The sequence below is a fragment of the Onychomys torridus genome, chromosome 4 (assembly GCF_903995425.1).
Source record: "Onychomys torridus chromosome 4, mOncTor1.1, whole genome shotgun sequence".
NCBI classification, from domain to species: Eukaryota; Metazoa; Chordata; class Mammalia; order Rodentia; family Cricetidae; genus Onychomys; species Onychomys torridus.
Genome location: NC_050446.1, coordinates 148342752 through 148364541, shown reverse-complemented (window position 1 = coordinate 148364541; position 21790 = coordinate 148342752). Strand labels below are relative to the sequence as shown.

At 42.7% G+C, this 21790-nt stretch overlaps 1 protein-coding gene across 1 annotated transcript in view; it reads left to right on the top strand.

The window, feature by feature from the left end:
* The window catches only part of Slc24a3 (solute carrier family 24 member 3), a 495475-nt gene that overhangs the window by 408615 nt on the left and 65070 nt on the right, over positions 1-21790 (top strand). The gene's annotated exons all lie outside the window — the stretch shown is intronic.

Sequence of the window (21790 nt, the reverse complement as noted above, 5' to 3'; positions counted from 1 at the left end):
AGAAGCCAGTGCAACCCCCCCATTTGATTTTAATTATCTAAATGACTGGAGAATTTGGTAGAAAATAAATGTCCAGAATCCTCAGCTTCTTTGCCACTTACAATGGCCAGGTAACCTGTATACTGAAAGAGGTTCTGATGATGAAAATAAATAACAAGTTGGGATCAAGAGCATTTGAGAAAGTAAAAAAGCATCAATTCTTATTTTAAATTAGAACCCAGACATTAGGAAAATATGTCTCTCCAAGTCTTCTCCAAAAGCAGGGTGTCCTTTCCTGTAACCAGATGATAGCCACCCCTTTTCATTTGGTTCAGTAATATATAACCCCGTTTTCTTATTTAGCATAGTTTTCATAGCTAGCACATAAATACCATTATGCCAAAACGATTTTAAGTGTTGAATTAGGCTACAATGGGAAAGGACTGGATGTCCATAGGTCAGCCAGGGATGAATGTCCCAAGGAAAACATCTTCTACATCCAGAACAGCAAGAAGGGACAGATCTCCATGGAGGTGCTCTGAAACAGTGTCATAGAAGTTCATTCTGGCCCTCGAGCAGCCAGTGTGTGGAAGCAACATGCTAGCTGGCTAGGAATGAAAGCAATTACATGAACAACCCCATCATTATGTAGAAGATAATTGGCATGACCATGTCAGTATGTGTGTGGAATGCAGATGCCAATGACTTTGAAAGTATTGAGAGTGATGATTTAAAATGTTGTTTTACAAAGTCTCCTAGGGACATATCCATCATAGAATATTTAAAATAAAGCCAAAACATATCGACTTTCAATTTGCAAAGTTGAAATAATTCCCTCTATCACCTTTTTATGATCAGGAAGAACAGACAGAAAGAAATGTGCTGGAAGTAGCATTCTGTGTGACTTGGTGTTGGTATGGTGTATATGAAGGAAGATTATGTAAATGATGGAGAAGAACTTTTAAAAGAATTTTGCAAATGTCTGTCACACTCTTGTAATTATTAAGCTTCTCCACAGACAATGCAGGGGCTGTCTGTCTACACTTTGTTCTCATAATTCAGCATTATGGTATTGCTTAAAACCAAGCAGGAGTGCCACACTTTTGTAAATCTCAGGTGTGGAGGATGCCGAGATGTCCTGTAAAAACATGACTGCCACCCTAGTCCAAACTAAAGCTCCCTTGAAGGTCAGTGGGGGAAATACAAGCTTGGATTTCACGAATGGAGGAATTTGGGTGCCATTTTACTGAGTGAAACATGGCAGGTACAAAAGAACCAATACTGTATGTTTCTCCTTCCATGGGGCACCAAGGTCAATCAAGCTTAGAAACAGAGAATAAAGATGCTTGTCAGGACATGGGGCAAGGGGAAAGTGGGGGAATCGAGTTAAGCATATGGCAATGATGGTAACAGTGGTTACTGATGGCAGAAGTTTTTGTAAGAAAAAAGTGAGTGGACATAATATATGTTGTGCCTCTGAGATTCACTGCAGTACGATTCTTAGTAACTAAGTTACAGAACCAAGCTGGATGTTCATCAACAGAGGAATGGATAAAGAAACTGGGGTATGTGGACACAGTGGAATTCTTGTCCACCATGAAGAATGGAGTGATGTCAATGGCAGGAAAGTTGATGAAGCTGAAGATAATCACATTAAGTCAATTAAATTAGTCTCAGAAAGACAAATTTTGTATGTTCATTCATTTGTGATTCCTGGATCTTTTATATAGATATATAAAACCAGGTATGTGTATATGACTTGAAATAGAAATGATGCTATCTTGGAAAACAGAAGTAACTAACAGAAGAGGGAAGGGCATGATGGGGAGGGAGTGGTGGTGTGAGAGATCATGCTCAACATACAAGAAATACTTGTATGAAAAAATGTAAAGGAAAATAGGTATATCCATATGTGTATAATATGTATGAATAAATATACACCTGTGCATTTGGTGGCAACCACACACTTAAAATGGTTAAGATGGTAAATCATACATCTAATTTTTTAGAGATCTATTTTATTTTAAATTATGTGCTAAGTGTGTGGGTCTGTGTGTGTGAATTCACACTCACTGTGCTTGTGAATGCAGGTGCCCTTGGATGCCAGAGGCATCGCATTCCTTGGAGCTGGAGTTGCAGGTAGTGGTGAGCTGCCCAACTTGAGTCCGGGAACAGAATCCAGGTCCTTTGCAAGAACATTATGCGCCCCTAACTGCTGAGCCATCTCTCCAACCTTTGTCCTAATATTCCTTCAAGCTTGTGAAAATGTTGGCTCCAGACTTTGGTAAATATGGTTCTGGGCATCCCTCCGTCCCTCTCAGCTGGGGACCTGGAGGAGCATGACTAAGCTTCCATTCCCTCTTTGGAAAATAAGATAGCCGTGTACCTACCAGGACTGTGGGAACAGTTAGGCCTTATGGTGGATCCATTAAAGACACAGCATAATCTGCACACACGTGCAGGGCTTCAGGGCCCAGTAGGCCTTAGAACAGCAGGACATTTTTATTCCAGCATTCAGAGCATCTGTCAGCTTGGAGCTGGTGGAGCTCAGCAGCATCTGACCCCTGTCATGACCTCTACAGCAGGACAGGTGGGGGACTTTCCCTTCGACTCTGCCACTCATTACTGAGAGCTTAATCACTTCAAACAACCTGAGTTGATTTTCTGACAGTTCTGGAGGTTAGAAGTCAAACATCAAGATGTTGGAAAGGCTGAGTTCCTTCTAGAAGCATCAGAGGGGCTCTTCCTTTCTCAGCTCCTGGAGGCTGCCTAGGTTCCTTGAGCATAGGGCCCTTCCTGATAACACCTGAGCCTCTTGCTACCATCATCCCATCCCCTGTCATCACCCCCTGTCCCTCTCACCCTCATTCCTATCCCTTTTAAGGACCCTTGTGGGTATTTAGAGACTTCTGCAAAGTACTCCTCACCATCCTTAGCTTCTGGGGTCACGAGCTTACCTGACTGCCCCAGATATCTTTCCCCTTAGGAAACTATCAGACAACCACTGAGTCCGTACCAGGGACAAGAGGCAATCATGTCATAGGTTAGGCATCCTTGACAGTGGGCCTGGTGTGGTGAACCCATCTCAGACAATCCTTCAAGAGACACTCATCCTTATCTGCACCTTCTTGGACTCTGTTTACTAACAGAGCTTTGCAGACTGCCTGCCCTGCTGATTGTCTTCAGGGTGGGGTGAAAGTGCACATTAAGAAAGGACATGCTTTCCATTTAACTGGGTGGAGTGGGGAAGCAGTGGTTCTCAACCTTCCTCATGCTGTGACCCTTTAATACAGTTCCTCATGCTGTGGTGACCCTCCAACCATAAAATTATTTTCTTTGCTACTTCGTAGCTGTAATTTTTGCTACTGTTATGAATCGTCATGTAAATATTTCGGTTTTCTGATGATCTTAGGCAACCCCTGTGAATGGGTGGTTTGACCTGATTATGACCCACAGGTTGAGAACCACCAGTTTAGAGCGTTGGTTTTTGTGTCATTTGGCTGGCTTAGGTCTGGGCCATGCAATTCCAGCAGGTTACTGTAACCTTCTATCGCCCTCATCTGTGAAATAGAGAGTAGAGCATGTCCTCATTGTACCGGTCAGCAAGGCCCAGCGGAAGAAAACACCACCCATGTGGTGGCTTAACCAGTGCAGCTTTGTTGTTTTTCCCTCATAGTTTGGAAGGCTGGAACATGGAGTCAAAGTATGGGGGTGGGGGGTAGGGGTTTCTTCTGAGATCAGTCTTCCAGGTGTGGCGGAGGCCAGCATATCCAGGTGTCTTCACCCGGTCTCCTTTGGCTATCTTTGACTCCTAAGCTCCATTTCTTCCAAAGGTAGCAGTCTGTGAGTTGAGGTCCATTCTAAATGACCACATCTCATCCCATTACATCTTTCCAGACCTTGTCTCCAAATGCGGTTACCCTGCGAGTGAGGAACCAGGGTCAAGACTGCACTCTTGAGTTCTGAGGAAATACAGTTGAGCTGAACAGCAAGCACACATCTCAGAAGAACTGCACAAGAGTTACATTAGTTAAAGCATGCAGGGAACCAGCTCTAGAAGGTCTTGGCATCCGAATCCATTCAATGCTGCTGCAGCTATTGTTTTTGAAGGAAGTTGTCCAATACACTCCCACACTTTCTGTATCTGCTATAGAATAGTTTGTGTATTTATGAAGGAGAGAGAAAGCTTCCTGTACCCTTCACTTCCTTTCAAGTTCCCTACTCAGCACTTACTTTTACAGGCATGGCCGTTCCTAAAGGCCGAAACATCACAGTCAAAGGGGGAGCATTGCAGTTCCTTGCTCTCTGGCCCTGTTTATCTGCTGTTTAAGGGAGGCTGCCTGTCTCTTTGAAATGCTTATTGCCACCGCACCTCCCAGCGCTTCCGAGTCTGGTTTTCCAGTTCACCAATCCAGGCTTTGATTTTCACAGGACGCTTTTGATATGCTCAACTCCTTCCCCGTAACTACTGGAAGGCAGAATTTTATGTTTGTTGGAAAACCAAGAAAAAGAGACTCATTTACACATTTCAGTTGCCCAGCTGGTACCAGAAATTCTGCTGGGGAGACTCCAGTCCTTTTACAGAGAAACAAAGGATTTTTTTAAAATATGAATCTAAGGCATCCTGATAGTGTCCATGAAAAAATTTATTCCACCTTGAGCGACCAAGTGTCTCTGCATTTGCCTACTTTCTTTATAAAGGAAAGTATCCCCGGTTAAAGCTGGAAGTAGCGTTGTCTGTGGCTATAAGCATAAATGTTTGAAAGGCCACTTGAAACCCTGACAATTTCACTAAGCATCAGTAATAAATTCAATCCTGGGGCCTAAGACCTCCTCAGCCATGGGGTTTTGAGGGGCTTGACAATAGCAAGCAGGAATTCTCTGTTGTGTGGCAGGCTTCTCCTGTCAGCAGCCAGCCTTGGGGTCAGGAAGGAGCTTATGGGGCCCTCCCCATCCCTGCTGAACTACTGAGGGTTCTGGGGAAAGGAAGGTCAGTGTTCTCAGTTGTGTAGCCACAAAGAGCCCACCAGGCTCAGACTCCAATGTTGGTTTCAAGTCATACAGAGGATCCTGGTTGAACTCAATGGATCTAAAAGACCAAAAACAAAACAAAAGAGGTGAGGGAGGGGATAGATGGGGATAGGAGGGAGAAGATTAGAGGCTGGAGGAGGAGGTGCAACAATCAGAATGCACTTTATTCGTGTATGAAATTGTCAATAAATTCAATGAAAGTTTTTGAAAGATTTATTCCATGATGTTAATAGCAGTTTGTCCAAAGTGCTGCCATCTGAAATATCCATTAGCCAGTAAACAGGTGAACAAATGGAATGCAGCTCAGTGATAAAAGGGAACAAATCATTGTCACTAACAGCGGATGAAGGTAGAGACGAAGGTCAAGGACACAGAGTGAAAGAAGCAGACAGGGAAGTGTGAACACTGCACAAATCCACTGTGTGAAGTCCCGGATGAGGGAGACTGCTCTGTGGGGCTAGAAACTGGGTGTTCCCTGTCATGTTGAGGGTATAAACACATGGATGAGCTACATTTTTTATGACTCATTGAATTACAGATTTTATGAGGGTGCATCTTATAGCCTATAAGCCTGAACTTCAAAACTTTTACTGAGAAGCCAATTAGTAAATGTAGTGGTTTGAATAAAAACAGCCCTCAAAGGGAATGACACTATTAGGAGGTGTGACCCTTGTTAGTATTGTTGGAGGAATCATGTCACTGTGGAGGCAGGCTCTGAGGTCTCATATATGCTCAAGCCACACCCAGTATCTCAGTCCACTTCTGTTGCCTTTTGATTGAGGTACAGAATTCTGTAGCACCATGTCTTCCTTCATGCCGCCATACTCTCAGCCACCATGCTCCCTGCCATGATGATAATGGACTAACCTCTGAAACTGTAAGCTGCCATCTCAATGAAATGTCCTTTTTAAGAGTTGCCATGGTCATCGTGTCTTTCTACAGCAATAGGTACCCTAACTAAGACAGTAAATAAAAGAGCATTAAACTAAAATAGAAGAAAATTAATCTCATGTTCACAGGGTGAGTGATTAGAAAGAAAGGCTTTTGACTTTTCATACTGGGACATGTGTTCTGTCTCCCAGCACAGCCTACATCTAACTCATGAATGGTGTGGAACGTTGCCCTGTGGGGATAGGGAACGTCTGTTTTTTGAAGTACTACACTGATGCTTCTCACAAGGGACATTTACCGCCCAAATCTACAAGCTCTTTGAAACAAAAGCCATGTCACAAAGGGGATTGATCCATCATTGCCTAAAGAGATAGGGACGGCATCCCAGAGTGACCTGAAAATCTTAATTAACTTCTAGAGGACAGAAAAAAAAAAAAAAAAAGATTTAACTCTATTGACCAGGAACCCAGAAATCTTTAATCCAGAGCACTTACAGGAAAATGTTCAAGAGGAGGTAGGGGATATGATTTTAGACACTCATAGAACATTAAACATAGACTAAAGGAGGTGTGATACAGGGGTCTGTTGTTAGAGAAGGAATTGGGACAATTAACTGCAGGATACATACTGGGCTCTGAGTGTCTCTTATTATATAACTAGCCACCCACAACTTAGTACTATAAAACAGGAGTGATTTAATTCAACTCAGTGAGTCCCAGAACATAGACAGAGCATAGCAAGACAATTATACCTGTTCCACAATGTCTAGGGACTGTACTGAAAATCTCAGCATGTTAGGTGACCGGTAACTAGACTGGATGACTAAATAGCCAGGACCCACTGGCACTCATCTGGAGTGCCTACAAATAGTCTTTTCATGTGTCTTGGACCATCTCACATCATGGTTGCTTTGGATATCAGACTACCTTCATGGCAGCTTAGGACTCTGAGGTTTACCTGAGGAAGATGGGCAGTTGTTGCATGATCTTTTCTGAACTCTCCTCAAAAGTGTAATTTCACATCTGACAACCTCTATTAAGTCACCTAGTCCACAGAAGTCAGCCCTTCCCCTGTCAACAGACTAGTGGCTTTCCCAAGAAAGAACCAGAAGAATCATTCTAACAAATAAAGGTGTACCTAAGAAAGTGGGTGGCTGAGCCTGGGGGTTCTCTGGACCTTTCTGATGCCCAAGATCATAAAGAGACTCTTAACCAAGAGAAAAATATTACATCCTCTTATGTTTTGGTTCTGTGGACTCTGAGTCTGCTTACAACCCTGACTACATGCTCTAACATGAAGCTCACCTGTCCAAATACCCTATGAAGCTTTATAGAGCCAGCAAGCAGTATTACTATTGAAGGGCTCTGGGCAGGTAGCCTGTACATATAGAAAGCCAAGAAAGGCAAGTTCCCAGTACATTCATATGTATAGGAATGCTTTCTGAGACTAGCAGACATTTGGGAATCTTTCCCTAAAAGAGGACCAAAATGGATAAACAACAGAGTCCACCAAGTAACCAAAGATAATTCTAATGATAGAAATGATGTGGGGTTTTTTGTTGTTGCTGAAGACCAGCCTGGTCATAGGGTAAGTTCCAAGACAACCAAGGATACACAGAGAAACCCTGTCTCAAGAAAAAGAAAAGAAAGAAAGAAAAGGAAAAAAAGGAAGAAGTGATATTTTGAACATTTTAATTAGTGTCTTCAGAGAGCTCCACAAAGATATTAAAGCCATAAAATAAGAACAGGCTGTTATTTTTAATTTTTCCAGAGACATGTAGAACATAAATAAGTGTTTAAAATATATAAAAATATATTTTAAAATATTTTTAAAAGTGTTGACAATGCAAAAATCAATTTAACTATACATAAGAGACTTTGAAAAGTAGAAAGTAGGGGCTAAGAATGTAGCTATTAGTAGACTTCATGATTGGTCACATAAAGCCCTAGGTTCAATCCTAAAACTGAACATGGTGATACATGCCTGCAATCCCAGCACACAGCAAGTAGAGACAGAAAACTCAGAAGTTCAAAATTATCCTCAGCTACATAGCCAGGTAGTCTAGGCTACATGATACTCTGTACATGGAGTTTTCTGTCATGTCTGCCAGTTCCCAAATAACTGACAGAGAGACTTAATATTAATTATAAATGCTCAGCCAGTAGCTCAGGCTTATTACTAACTAGCTCATACAACTTAAATTAACCCATTTATATTAGTCTACATTCTGCCACAGGGCATTACCTCTCTTTTATCCTGTACCTCCTGTTTCCTCTTCATGTCTCACTGGTAACTCCTCTGACTCCAGCTTTCTTCTTCCCAGTGTCTTTAGTCTGGTTCTCCTGCCTAACCTTATTCTGTCCAGCTATTGGCCAGTCAGTTTCTTTAATAAACCAATCACAGTGACATGTATTCACACAGTATAAAGGAATATTCCACAAGACTCTGTCTTAATAAATAAAGTAGAAGGTGGGGTAAGAGGATGGCAGGAAAATACTGATCTGAACAGCCTTGTTCTAACTACCATGGAATCCAGAGATGTTCCAGAAAGTTCTGTAGGAACAATGTAGTTGAACAAGGTAAGGAATGAAGGAACATGACTGTGGATCCTCTGAATCTTGTGACTGTGACCTCTGAGTTTACTGTCCTACTGGGCCATGTTACATCATGTGCCACACCCTTCCTGCCTCTGGCACTCTGTGGAGAATATAGGAGAATGAATGTGATCTTTCAGAGTGGCGCAGTGGAACTTCATGTGAGTATCCTGAGGATGCGTTTGTTCAGGATTGGACCCCTTGCAGGGGTGGTGGCTACTGCTATGAAAAAAGACGCAAATATGATGACCAGTGATGGAAGTTAGGGGTGCATCTGGCTGTTGCTCCAGGGAAATCAACACTTGTGTTGATCATTTTGGTAACTGTTGAATCATGGACAATACATAGATGAGATGTCATAGCTCAGGCATCTTCTGTGAGAGTTCAGTGTGGAAAGGTGAAAGATCTTTCCTTTTTGAGAAGTCATCATACTGAACATTAAACTTATTTTGATGGTGTCACTTGCTAGGGTACTGACTACCGTTTGGAGATAGCCATCCCTGATGTTGGTGACCTGGAAGATGGCACAGGCCATGGTCCAGAGCATGTGTGCATTCACAAGAAGTGTGTACATAAGTCATTGTGAACAAGTGATTGTTCACCAAAGACCTACCCTACAAACCTTCACTGAACCTAGCAACCAGCCTAACTATTAAGGGAATCTGAGAAGGTAGCCTGTACATATGTAAGCCCAAGGCAGAGAAGTCCCCACTTTACTGCTCTCAGTACATTCATGTGTATAGGTCTGATTATAAACACCACTGCTGTTGTAAATATGGGTGGGGCCCAGCACACTGCCAGGTAGGTGGCCCTGGAGGTAGTGTTGACAGTGGTCCATCTCCTAAGAGAAGAGAGGAAAGAAGCTATAATATAATGACAAAAGACTACAGAGAGAGAGAGAGAGAGAATGGTTCCAGAAGATTAATGGAATGTGAAATAGAAGGAGAGCCATCAAATATATAGTAGGCATAGTAACCATCACTGTCAAATACTACACGTATGAGAGGAAATAGGGGGTAATATCATGGTGGGATTCAACAGATTGCTGAAGAAGCTAAATCTGGAGTCATTAAACTCTTTTGATTTGTCATATATAAATTAGAACTAAAAGATCCCAAAATTAAAATAATTACAAGTATATATATATGTAGTTCTGGGCCACTGGAGAGGTTAATTAAGAAGTGGGTGAATTTCACTATAGAACTCCAAGTACCATTAGGTTTTAAGTATGTCAATTTAATTTTTAATATAAGAATAAAGTCTTCAAGATGACCGTTAGTTATAAATTTTAAATGTCCAAGGAAGGAAGAAGGGAGAGAGAGAAGAGAATCAGAGGCAATAGATATGGCTTGTTGTATAGACATGGCATGCTGGCCATGTTCTAAAGCTATTAGATGTCATGACACTTGATCCTCAGGATAGACCTTGATGGAAAAGCTGCAGATATCATTATTCTCATTTTGTAGATGAGGAAAATGTGATACCAAGTCATGAAATAATAGCTGCCCCAAGGCCAGACAACTTGCAACTGTTACCGATGAGATTTCCTTTGTGTTGGGGTCTTGCCCTCGGTCCGTGTGTTGCCTGGTACTGCCACCGTGCCTCAGTCCTGCTAGAACCATGTGTCATTTCCTCATCTTCTTCAGTGAGGAAATCAGACACAAAGAAAGGAGCAAGTTCTTCGGTTTGGTGACACCTGAAATGACTGACGCAGAAGGTGGAGTGGCTATCCGCTGTGAGGGAGACATGGTGGATAAGACTGTTGTTCTGTCAGACTCAGTTTGAGTTAAGTTAGGTATCTGCATGTGTGTCTGTGGGGGGAAGAGGGTGTGCACTCATGACAGCAGGTATCTGGAGGTACCTAGACTCTGATCCACTACAAGAGGACTCTAGGCCTCTACTATATGCTCTTAGAATGGAGCCATCTTTCCAGCCACTTGAGTCTTTTTTTCTAATCATAATTGCACTTTTTTTGTTTGTTTGTTTTGGTTTTTCAAGACAGGGTTTCTCTGTGTAGCTTTGTGCCATTTTCTAGAACTCACTCTGTAGCCCAGGCTGGCCTTGAACTCACAGAGATCTGCCTGCCTCTGCTTCCCAAGTGCTGGGATTAAAGGTATGTGCCACCACCACCCAGCAATTGCACATATTTTTAATAGAAATTTATTTTTTGAGATTTATGTTATATAAAACCTACATATTTCAGTGGCATTTGTTTGTTTGTTTATTTATTTATTTATTTATTTTTTTCTGAGGCAAGGTCTCTACATAGCCCTGGCTTTCCTGAAACTCACTGTGTAGACTAGGCTGGACTCAAACTCACAGAGGTTCCCCTGCCTCTGCCTTCCAAGTGCTGGAGTTAAAGATATGTGCCACCATGCTGGGCTGCAGTGGACTTTTAACTTAAAAATTACATAGAACCAGAAAGAAATTTATGAAAATTCCATTTTGTCTCTAGGATTAGAGGTAGTTTGTATATAAATATAAGTGGGGTTCTGGGATATGGGGTTTGTTTATTTGTTTGTTTGTTTGAAGGTAAATACATTTAGATGTTCTAGCTTATTCTGTCTTATCTGAAACTTCTTGGCTTGTGACAAAGGCCTTTCTGAGGCTTGGCTGGAAGACCTTCCTTGTCTGGCCTCAGAAGTTGCTGATATCAAACAGATACCAGTGACTTCTATGATACCATAAAATGGGTACTTACCAGCAAAGAACTGAGTGCCCAGATGCAGCCACATGACTCAAAACCCTGAGCCTCAGAGTGTCAGCCTAGACATCTGTAAAATGTACAAGGTTAAAAAATTACAAGGAAAAAAAAAAACATGAAAGTGATTGGCATCTAAGAAGCAAGTTTTTAAAGGGTTTATTTATTTTTACTTTGTGTGTATGTTTTTGCCTGCATGAATGTCTGCACCACATGTGTGCAGTACCTGTAGAGTCCACTACAAGAGGGCATTGGAGGCCCTGGAACTAGAGTTACAGACAGCTGTGGCTGACCATGTGGATGCTTGGAATGGAACCCTGGCCCTCTAGAAGAACAGCCAGTGCTCTTAACTGCTGAGCCGTTGCTCCAGCCCCTACTGTTAATATTAACTACTACAGTATAGGGAGGAGTTTGACCTCTTTGGAAACAGTCCAGTATACCAGGTCCCCAAAGACCTCACATCATCAGAGATGTCCATTTCTTTCTAGAAACGAGATAGGAAGCTATAATTAAGACCTCTGACTGAAAATATTCTTTGCTTCTCACACAAGATCCCTTTCTTTCCACAATCTTTGCTACATCTCATCAACTTTTCTATGCGTTTTCACACGTTACTATGGATCTAGTGCAGGTGACTATTGGCACTCCAGATGGACACTGAAGTAAAGAAGAGATACACAAATTGTGTACTGCTGCTCAGATAGTACTATCACTGTAATAGTGGGGTGAATCTCACATCTTCCAGCCACATGCTTTGAAAGTGATAGGATGGGAGAAAGGGAAGATACTGCATTGGGATCTCATCTTTCTCTCAGCGCCTTCATCCGTAAACTGGAAAATGGTCTTCAACATTTAGATAATACAATGTCTCCTGTGTTTTTGTTTAAAAAGTATTCAACTCTTTAGGAAGGGGTTTTTAGTTTTGGTTTTGGCTTATTGTTAGTGTTTGTTGATTTGATTTTAGGTTCAGATTTTGTTTTGGGGTGTTTTGTAGCTAGCTCATTTATTAATTGCTTTAGTCACCAAGTTCCCTCAACTTTCTACCTAATTATTTAATACTGACAAAACCTGGGAGTTGCTGGTGCACTACTGTTTTAATTCTTGATTCATTTAACGTGAGGGGATCTTCTAAGTACACATTATGAAATGTCCTTGCGTTTAATTTGCCCTGGCTGCAGGACTGAATCATGAGCATCACCTGCTCTCCCCACCCTGCATCTCAAATTACTTAAAATAGATTGGCTGCAAGTCAACTGGAGCTAGATGAGCCACAGACATAGCAACTGGTATTGTTTAGTATAAAAATATCACCATACACCTCTAAGGGAGGAACACAGCCTGAATCCTCACCCCACGGAGGATGGATAGATGCCTCCCTCCCACATGGAGCTCCCACCAAATATCCGGAAGAGTTTGGGCTGAGCATTGGGATCAACCACATTTATTCTTTAAACATAAGCTCCATTTTTAAGTCAGATTAGCATCTACTATGGCAACAAGCCCATGCTTTTGCAAACACTATTGTAAATATACACAAATCCCACTTCTGGAGCTTTAAAGGATGAAATCAGAGAACCTTGGATTTTTCCAGGTGTGAAATGGAAACTTCCAAATCCAAATCCATATCCAGCTTGTATTTTGAAAAATAGCTGGTTCTCCTCTTTTTTGTTTGGTCTAGGCTCTTATTTTTCAGAGCAAGTGGAGGTAAGAGGCCCTTCAGGCCCCCAGGATCCCCTTATCCACCCTCTAACACCAGGGAAAGCCCCCTCCTCCAACCTGATAATGCAGGAGACAGTGAATGCTAATGGAACAGTGTGCATCATTTAAGGGAGGGCTCTTTTCCAGAAGCTTAAACTCTCATCCTGTGTGTGGTCTAGCTGTCTGATTACTGAAGTCACATGATCTAGATGAATGACCCATGTTGCCCGACTTTGAATGCATAGAAGCTGCATGCCATCTTGGAGACCAAGCCCTCTAATGACCTGTTACACATCAGGGCATCACAATGGTCCCTCAAGTTTGAGATTGTACCATTATATTATGTAATGAGACTTCATTATATTATGTAAAATGAGAATACATTTACCATGTAAAATATATTTGATGCTAACTTGAAGGGTGTCCATTTTTAAATAAGGTCTAGACTGGATCTTTCCTGTTCTCTTTTTAGTGGAAGGAATTAAAAGGGAGCGGTAATTTTTTTTTTAACATGGATCTATACATAGTAAAAAGGGATGCCTCCTCCACAGGACAGCGACCTACAATAGATAAGTAAGAAACCCCCATACAAGCAGAACCTCCTATTTGTAGTGTCATCCTTCCTAAACACACACACACACACACACACACACACACACACACACACACACTCACACACACACATGCATGCATGGTTGTTCTCCAGCCTGGAGATCCTCATTGGCTTTCTGTGCCCAATGCATCATGTCCAGACCCTCCTGTGTGGGTCAAGGGCTGGAGGGCTAGGGTCCCCACCCCAACTCCTTACTATCTGTATTTTCCATTCTGTCTGTGACTCTGACTTAGGTACCCCCTGTCCTTCAGCCAACATTGTAAGTTCGGATACCTCACTGAGCTAATAAGGAGCAGGTTTGGATGGTTCTTCAGTGGTCCTGAGGGGTGACTGCCAACACCAATAATTAAATCACCAAACACTGACAGCTGAGGAGCCCAGCCTCAAGGCTTCCACCTCCATAAGGTAGACAAGGGGATCAATGAATTTTTATGAGAAAAAAATCACAGACTTGGTTTAACTAAGCACTCCTGTCCAGCATTTCATCTCATTATCCGGGAGATTGTCGGCCATGGGAAGGGAGATGTTTTCATGACGCAGTACAGTGATTGCAGATGCCTTCAACCTCTTCCCCATCAGGCCTGACTCCCAAACAGTTAGCTCTGCTCATAAAGAAACTTGCTTACTCTTGATTACTAACAAGTGTGTGTGTGTGTGTGTGTGTGTGTGTGTGCGCGCGCTGTGTTCATTGAATTCTTGTATAAAGTCACATTTTTAGTTGGAGGAGACATATCCAGTGCTCCACCCATGACCCCTTACCTTTACCAGTTCAACTCCCCTGACCTGATTTCCAACTGTAAAGCTTCATTTCTTTTCCTGGGGGCTCTCCCTTGCCACTAAATCCTGTTTTGCCATTCTGGGTTAAAAGGGATCAGGAAATGTAATACTTGAGTGACTGATGGAGTCAGAGGATATGTAGCCCAGATGTTCTTTCTCTGTCTACCTCCCAATGCGACTGAGCCTCACTTGCCCATTACCACAATTTTTGTGTCTCCATTCTGCTATCTACCTCACTTCTCCAATGTCCCAAAAATGTTTCCTAGAATCACCTCACCACATTCAATACTAGCATTTCTGTTTCTTTCAGTTAGCACCTGATAGCTAATGAGGTACCCTAAACGTGCTACTTTTATTCAAGAAACTTATATCAAATAACTAGCACTAACAAATACTGAGCTACATGTTGGTACAACAGTGCCCGACAGTGAAGGCAGATGCCCCTACACCTGGTCCTTTAATGGGTTAAGGGTCCAGTGGAATAGCAGGAAATAGCCCCGTAGATTAGCATTGTCTTCTTTGCTGCAGCAGAGCAAACTGTGCATCCTGTGGGTGAATGCTGAAATATCAGGCAGTGGCTTGCATTTATCACAAAAGCTACTGCACATAATGTTGTAAGAGATGGAAAAGGTTCTTGTTAACCCCTTGGAAACCCAGGTCATATGAATGGCCATGTTCATCATTCAGCATGCTCGTTGGAGAGCATTCACAAGATTCTCTGTGCCCACTGTCCTGAGGTGGCCTCCTTATTTAAATATATCTCAGGCAGCAGCTTGTTGACTGCCAGTTGTTTTTCTTGAGTAAAACTATAGCCCAAAATGAGTTTTCTTAGAAAAAAATTAAATATGAATTCATTTTATGTTCCTATTGTTAAGATTAACAAATGACAAAGTTCATTGACTGGAGAAGTGGCTCAGGGGGCAGAGTGTCTGCTGCTCAAGTGTGACATTCTGAAATTGGGGATCCAAAAGCTCAGATGAGCAGAACATGCCCATAACACAAGCTCTGGGAGGAAGAGATGGGAGGGCTCCAGGGCACTGCTAGACAGTCCAGCCTCTCAGTGAGCTTCAGTTTCAGTGAGAGATGCTGTTTCAGAAAGTAAGGTGGCTAGTGACAGAGAAAGACACACAGAGAGAAATAAAAATAAATGTTCAGAAGTTCATGTGTTTAGCAAACTTCTAGGAAGCAAAGCCATTTAGATTTCGGTGGTTTTCCCCCGTGTAGAAATATTCTGCAGCAAATCTGAAGAGTGGACATTTGGTAGCACCAAGATTTCCTGGTGGAAGAAAAGCCCACACTAGTCCCTCTTCTGTCCAGACATGAGTGCTGGTGTCTTCATGCTGTTTCAGGTGATCCCGGAGCCCTGTCCTAGCTCTAGACTAGGACAGGCTGTGTATGCTGTGTTTCCTGAGAGAGGAATTGGCTGTAGAAATTGTGTCAGCTCAAAAGCTTGGAACAAAAACCCATCTTATGGTCTTCTTAATCTTTGGTCCATGAAGTTTGTGTGAAATAGCATTTCTCTGAGACAACAGAAACTTCATGTTGTGCAATTATTGTAGTGTTTGGTCTGCCTTGATAGTTTTATTTAAAAAGAAAAACACTAACAAAATAAGAGGATCTGACTTTTTAAAATGTGTCTGACATGTCATATAGCTATCAAGAAAAATTGGTCATACATATTGTATTGAATTATATGCACATATACATTATATTTCCAAAGATTCTCTGTTTATATCATATATACATATATGTGTGTATATATATATATATATATATATGGGGTGGAGAGTTATAATGTATATCCATATACAGAAGGCATAATTTTGTTGTAAACAATTACTTTTTAACCTCTTTGAAGAATCCAGAATCCCAAAAGAGAGAAGAATGTGTTTTCCCCTGTTTTGGGAAGTGTGATTTTCTTTTTCTCATTTATACCACTCTGAAATGAAATGGAATTATAGGAAGGAAATCAAAGCTGCATATTCAGTGGAGAATGTGTGAAATGCTCTCCAGAAATAGCAAGGAAATATCAAGATGAAATTCCAGCTGGGAGGGATCCCTAGAGCTCTGGGGATGGGGCAGAGCTTCTGGCGGGATGTCGGAGGAGGAGTTTGCCATCCGCTGGGTGGCCTTTTGCAATCCCACCATCTGTGCCACTGAATAATGAGGGCAAGGGCAGAACTCATCACTGTGGGGTTCCTCCCAGGACCCCTGTTCTGGTCACTTCACCAGGATGACTTGTCTTGCCTCCTGTTGGTAACTGCATGACAGAAGCTGAGCTGTCTGCTTGTCAGCCTGCTCTGGGTTGAGTGACACCTACTGACAGATGCACAGGACCTTCCCTGTTTGCTCGGGGATACTGATCTATCCATCTTGACCAATAAATATGTTCAGGGTGTGAGTCGGGTGGATCCTGCCTCCATCCTCCACAGAGAAGCAAAGGGAACTGTGTAGACTCTATAGGGTTCATGTATCCATTTTAAGGAAAATGAACCAATTACCAAGCAATGGCAGGGATGTTCTTTTTGCAAAGTGGACAAATGGACCAATAGTTCCAGTATGCATTGAATCAACCCTCTCCCTCCTCGTACATCCACATCCATACCTGCAGCCTGCATGCTTCAACCACTTGTCATGCTTCTCCTTAAAATACTTCATTTTTTTTCTTTATTATTATGTGTTTTAAATTTTATACATCAGCCATGGGTTCCCCTGTCCTCCCCACTCCCATCCCCACCCCTACCTTCCCCCCAGCCCCTCCCCTCTATTCCCATGTCCTCTAGGATCAAGGCACCCCTGGGGATTCATTTAAACCTGGTGGATTCAGTGCAGGCAGGTCCTGTCACCTCCTTCCAGACTGAGCAAAGTGTCCCTGTATAAGCCCAAGGTTTCAAACAGCCAGCTCATGCACTAAGGACAGATCCTGGCCCCACAGACTGGGTGCCTCCCAAACAGATCAAGCTATTCAATTGTCTCACTTATCCAGAGGGCCTGATCCAGCTGGGGGCTCCACAGCCTTTGGTTCATAATTCATGTGCTTCCATTCGTTTGGCTATTTGTCCCTGTGCTTTTTGCAGTCTTGGATTCAACAATTCACGCTCTTAAAGACCCTCCTCTTTCTCGACAGTTGGACACCTGGAGCTCCACCTGGGGCCTGGCTGAGGATCTCTGCATCCATTTCCATCAGTTATTGGATGAGAGTTCCAAGACGACTGTTAGGGTGTTTAGTCATCTGATCACCAGACTAGGTCAGATCAGGCTTTCTCTCGACCATTGCCAGCAGACTACAGAGGATATATCATTGTAGTACTCAGCAGAGAAAAACAATGACATCATGAGGTTTGCAGGCAAATGGATGGATCTAGAAAAAATCATCCTGAGTGAGGTAACCCAGACTCAGAAGGACAAACACAGTATGTACTCACTCATAGGAGGATACTAGATGTAAAACAAAGATGACTAGACTGCTACACAACTCCAGGGAGGCTACCTAGAAAATAGTACCCTAGGAAAGACGCAAGGATCACCCAATGACAGAGAAATGGATGAGATCTACATGAACAATCTGGACGACAGTGGGAGTAATGAAGGGCAAGATTTGAGGGAAAGAAAGCTTAGGGGAGCAGGAGATCCCAGCTGGATCAAGAAAATACTTCATTTCTAAATGGAACTGTGGCCAATGCCATCTTGTGCTTTAGGCTCCAACTACTTCCCCCTCTAGCTACATTTCTAATACTCTTAAAGTAGTGGAGGGAGGAGACTCCCTCCCTAGAGAAGGAATACAATGGCAAGGGGGCATCTGGTTTTGGCGGTTTTGTTTTTGTTTTTGTTTTTCAATCTTGCCTCCTGTAAGGTCATGTATAGCACACTATGCAGGTATAGGGACTCATAACCCAAGCTTCCTGGGTTTGGATACTAATTCTATACATACCCCCATTCAAGACTGTCACAACCTTGGTCAAATCTTTCAGTCTGGCCCAGCTCTGATAGCTGATAAAGGAGGGCAAGCCCTAACATACTCAGACATCATGCAGAGCACATGAAATAACCCTTTGCACCCCTTAGCTGCAGAGTCAAGTAAATATGGTCATTATCAGGGAATGGTGGGACCAGAAAGTTAGGCAAAAAGGACAAGAGTCCCTGATGGAGCCTTCACCTTATCTCCAGCAGAGCTGTGGAAGGTTTGGGGATGTGCCTTCTCCAAGTTACCTCTCAAGGAGAAAGAGATTATTCTCTAGTTTGATTCCTTCTTACTATGCTCCAAGTTCACCCCATCTGTAGCGGGGAAATTGGTTTTGTAACGTGTTACATCTTAATCTGGGGCTAAAGTTTGTCCACAGTCCAGATGCTAAAGACAGTTCATAATGAGAGAAAATGTATTACAGTCTGCTCAATTTTGACATCTGGACTTGGCGCAAGGTACATTTCCTGCATTAGTAGATCTCAGTGGATAATTTGTATTTATACTTTCCTGGTTTTATTAAGGTTATATATGCATAGAGCTTAAGCAGAGAACCAGTTATTAGCGACCTGTTATGGAAAACAGCCATCTTCTAGCCCCATCAGTACCAATTTCCCACTACTTTCCACTAATGTGGCTGCTCTCGATATCTGCTATGAAATCCCTAAATAACATGCTGAGCTGGCAGCTATTGGATTTTCAGTTGCAAGCATTCTGTATTGACTTCACAGCATGGAAGAGGAGCTGTTAGCCCCAGCCCTCCCTGAATTATCCTCAAAGACTTGTATCGTAAGTTTGTTTATACAACAGCCAGCTTAATTTATTATGCCTCTGCAGCCTCTCTTTCTAACTGGGCCATTAATATGTAATGATTCACAATCTTTCTGGAACACTTCTGTTTTCCTGGTAGTTTATAACTGTCTTTTTATTTGTTTCAGTTTGGCCTGGGGCTGAGGTTTTTAGAGCCATTGGGGTCTTGCCATGTAGCTCAGGCTGGCCTCGAACTCCCTGTCCTCCTTAGCCTCCCAAGTGCTAGGATTGCAGCTGTGTGTCACAGGTAGGCACTCTCTAAACTTGCTGCAAATATTTTATAATATTTTGTCTCCCTCCTATAATTTCCTCTTGCCACCATTCTAGAAATGTCCTTCAGTTTTTCTGGCAGAGTCTAGTTGCAAAGTTTCTGGTGTTTTACAGCCTGCTCTCTGTGTAATTCTTATTTTGAAGGTGTGCATCCTCCATGACGTCTATTCGGGAATGAAGCATCAGAAGGAAATTAATGAAGCTAAACTTGAGCACTTACCCTTGTCTCACTTTTAATTGATAAGTTGGCTGTACAAACAAGTTCCAGTTAAAATAATTTCCCTCTCTAATCTTGAAGATATTACCCATTTCCTTCTGGTTTCCAGTGTCTTTGTTCAGAAATCAGTTGTTGATCTGTTTTGATCATTTATATTCTCTCTGTCTCTTTGTCTCTCTCTCTCTCTGTCTCCCCCTCCCTCCCTCCCTCCCTCCCTCTTTCCCTCCCTCCCTTCACCTCTCCTGCCTCTCCTTCCCCTCACTCCTTCTTCTGTCTCTGTCTCTGCCTCATTTTTCAGGTCTGTTCTTAGCTGACCGTTGTGAAGTTCTTTGGCTGTGTGTTTTGTATCGTTAATCTAAATGAATAATTTAGATTATGTTTTTGGTTTTTGACCTTGTTTGCTGTGCCGCACACTTGAGGACCTCTTGACTCTGGAAATGTGTAAGTCCCTGACTTGCAGAAGTCACTCATAGACTATGCACATAGTTGTCTCCTCCCTCTACACCTCTCTTTGCAGAATTGCTGTTGCTTAGGGACCTCTGCTCTTACCTTCTGTTAAGGTGAGGGATAGACTGTGGCTGGGCTGTTAAAATGAGAGAGGAAGTCTAGGAAGGAAATTCTTAAATAGTCTTTTAGTTGTATTTCAAGGCCTATCTGCCACCTGGCTTCTGAATTTTCCACAAAGCCAAGTGAGTGGCCCTGCTTTCCAGATTCCAAAATTGTATTGCTCGGATCATGTGTTCTCTTCTTTTTCTACTTGTGGGTTTCGTCTTGTCTTAAGAATATTTGTATTGTCATATGGTCACAGAATAATAAGAAAGAGAACGGCAATAGTGTGATTCAGTCTGCCATCTAAAAGCCCAAGTGATTTGCTTGAAGTTCAGAACTGGTATTTGTCTCCTGTTGTAAATTCATTTGCCTGATTATAATAAATTGAATAAATATCCAAGACCTTTTGCAACCTGCTGACAAATGAGCAGTTTAGTTCAATTTATTCTATTCCATCTATGGTGAGTGATGACCACGGCTTCTAAGAGTCCACAATCCAAGGGAGGATGATGAAAGGGTAAAGAAAGCTCTGTAATCACCTGCAGCAATTGCCGTGGAGTGGGTCTCTTCTGGACAACCCTGTCATCGTTAACTTAAATCAGCCAGTACGAAGACCTAATGAGGCAAAATTAGCCATGGAAAATATCTGCATGTCAGTGTACTGCATAGAAGGATGTACTAATGGAAAGAGGCTGGCCTGTCTTTCGTGTTAGCTGAATACAAAAAGCCTTCTTGCATTTTCCTTTGCATGGTCTTTGTAGCTGACCCAGCGGTTGGGATCACCAGAGGTATAGAGGCCCCCTTCCCTTTGGAACCCCTTTTCCATGTGTGCTTGGTGTAACATGTGCCTGTCACTGGCCTACCTGCGAGTGTTGGCATTTGTGACACCCCTTTTCACCTGCTAGGCCAAGGATAAAAGCAGCCAAACAGATGTCCCGTGGCCATGAGCTTAGGGAAGAGGCTAATCCAACAACCTGCTGACGTGGTTCTGTGGGCTTTTCTGGATAGCTCTGTACAAGTTTGCCAAAGTATCCCCTAAAAAGAGACTTTGAAGGATTTACAGGGGGGGAAATGGCTTGCCCACACCTCCCCATGATGCCTAATACCCACCCCCACTGCTGTCATTATCTAACAACACTCCTCTTTCTTCTGCAGCTGTGGCTCAGGAAAGCCAACATCTCTTTACGGCGGCATAGACCAAGCACTAAAGTAACCTTCTTTCCAAATTGCTAAGTAAATCCACTTAGTTTTTATTTCTAATTAAGTTTGGTCAGTTGCTAACAGATCTAGCCATGTGATAGGAATGAGGCCAGAAAACCTGGAGGGTCTCCAAGGGCCTGCCTGCCTTCTGAAGGGCAGCAGCTGCCCAGGCCAGGTGTTCATTCTGTGTTGACTCAGGCATGAGTTCACACCTGTCCCGCCCTTCACATGAAAGATGCTAAGCAACTCGAATGCCAGGAGATCTAAGACTCCCTTAGTAAGCACCTTTGCCCCAGGGCCCACCTTGACCTTAGCTACACAGTTCTGGAACCACTCAGCAGCCAGACACATCAGCCTTCCTTCTCTCCTTAGAGGTCAAATCACAGTCACAGTGGTACAGATGCCTGACTTCTCCCATTTTTTGTCACTAGTCATTTCCCATCAGTCCACCTGCTGTATCTTCTTATGGGAAGAACCCAGACTCATAGCCCTAAAGCCT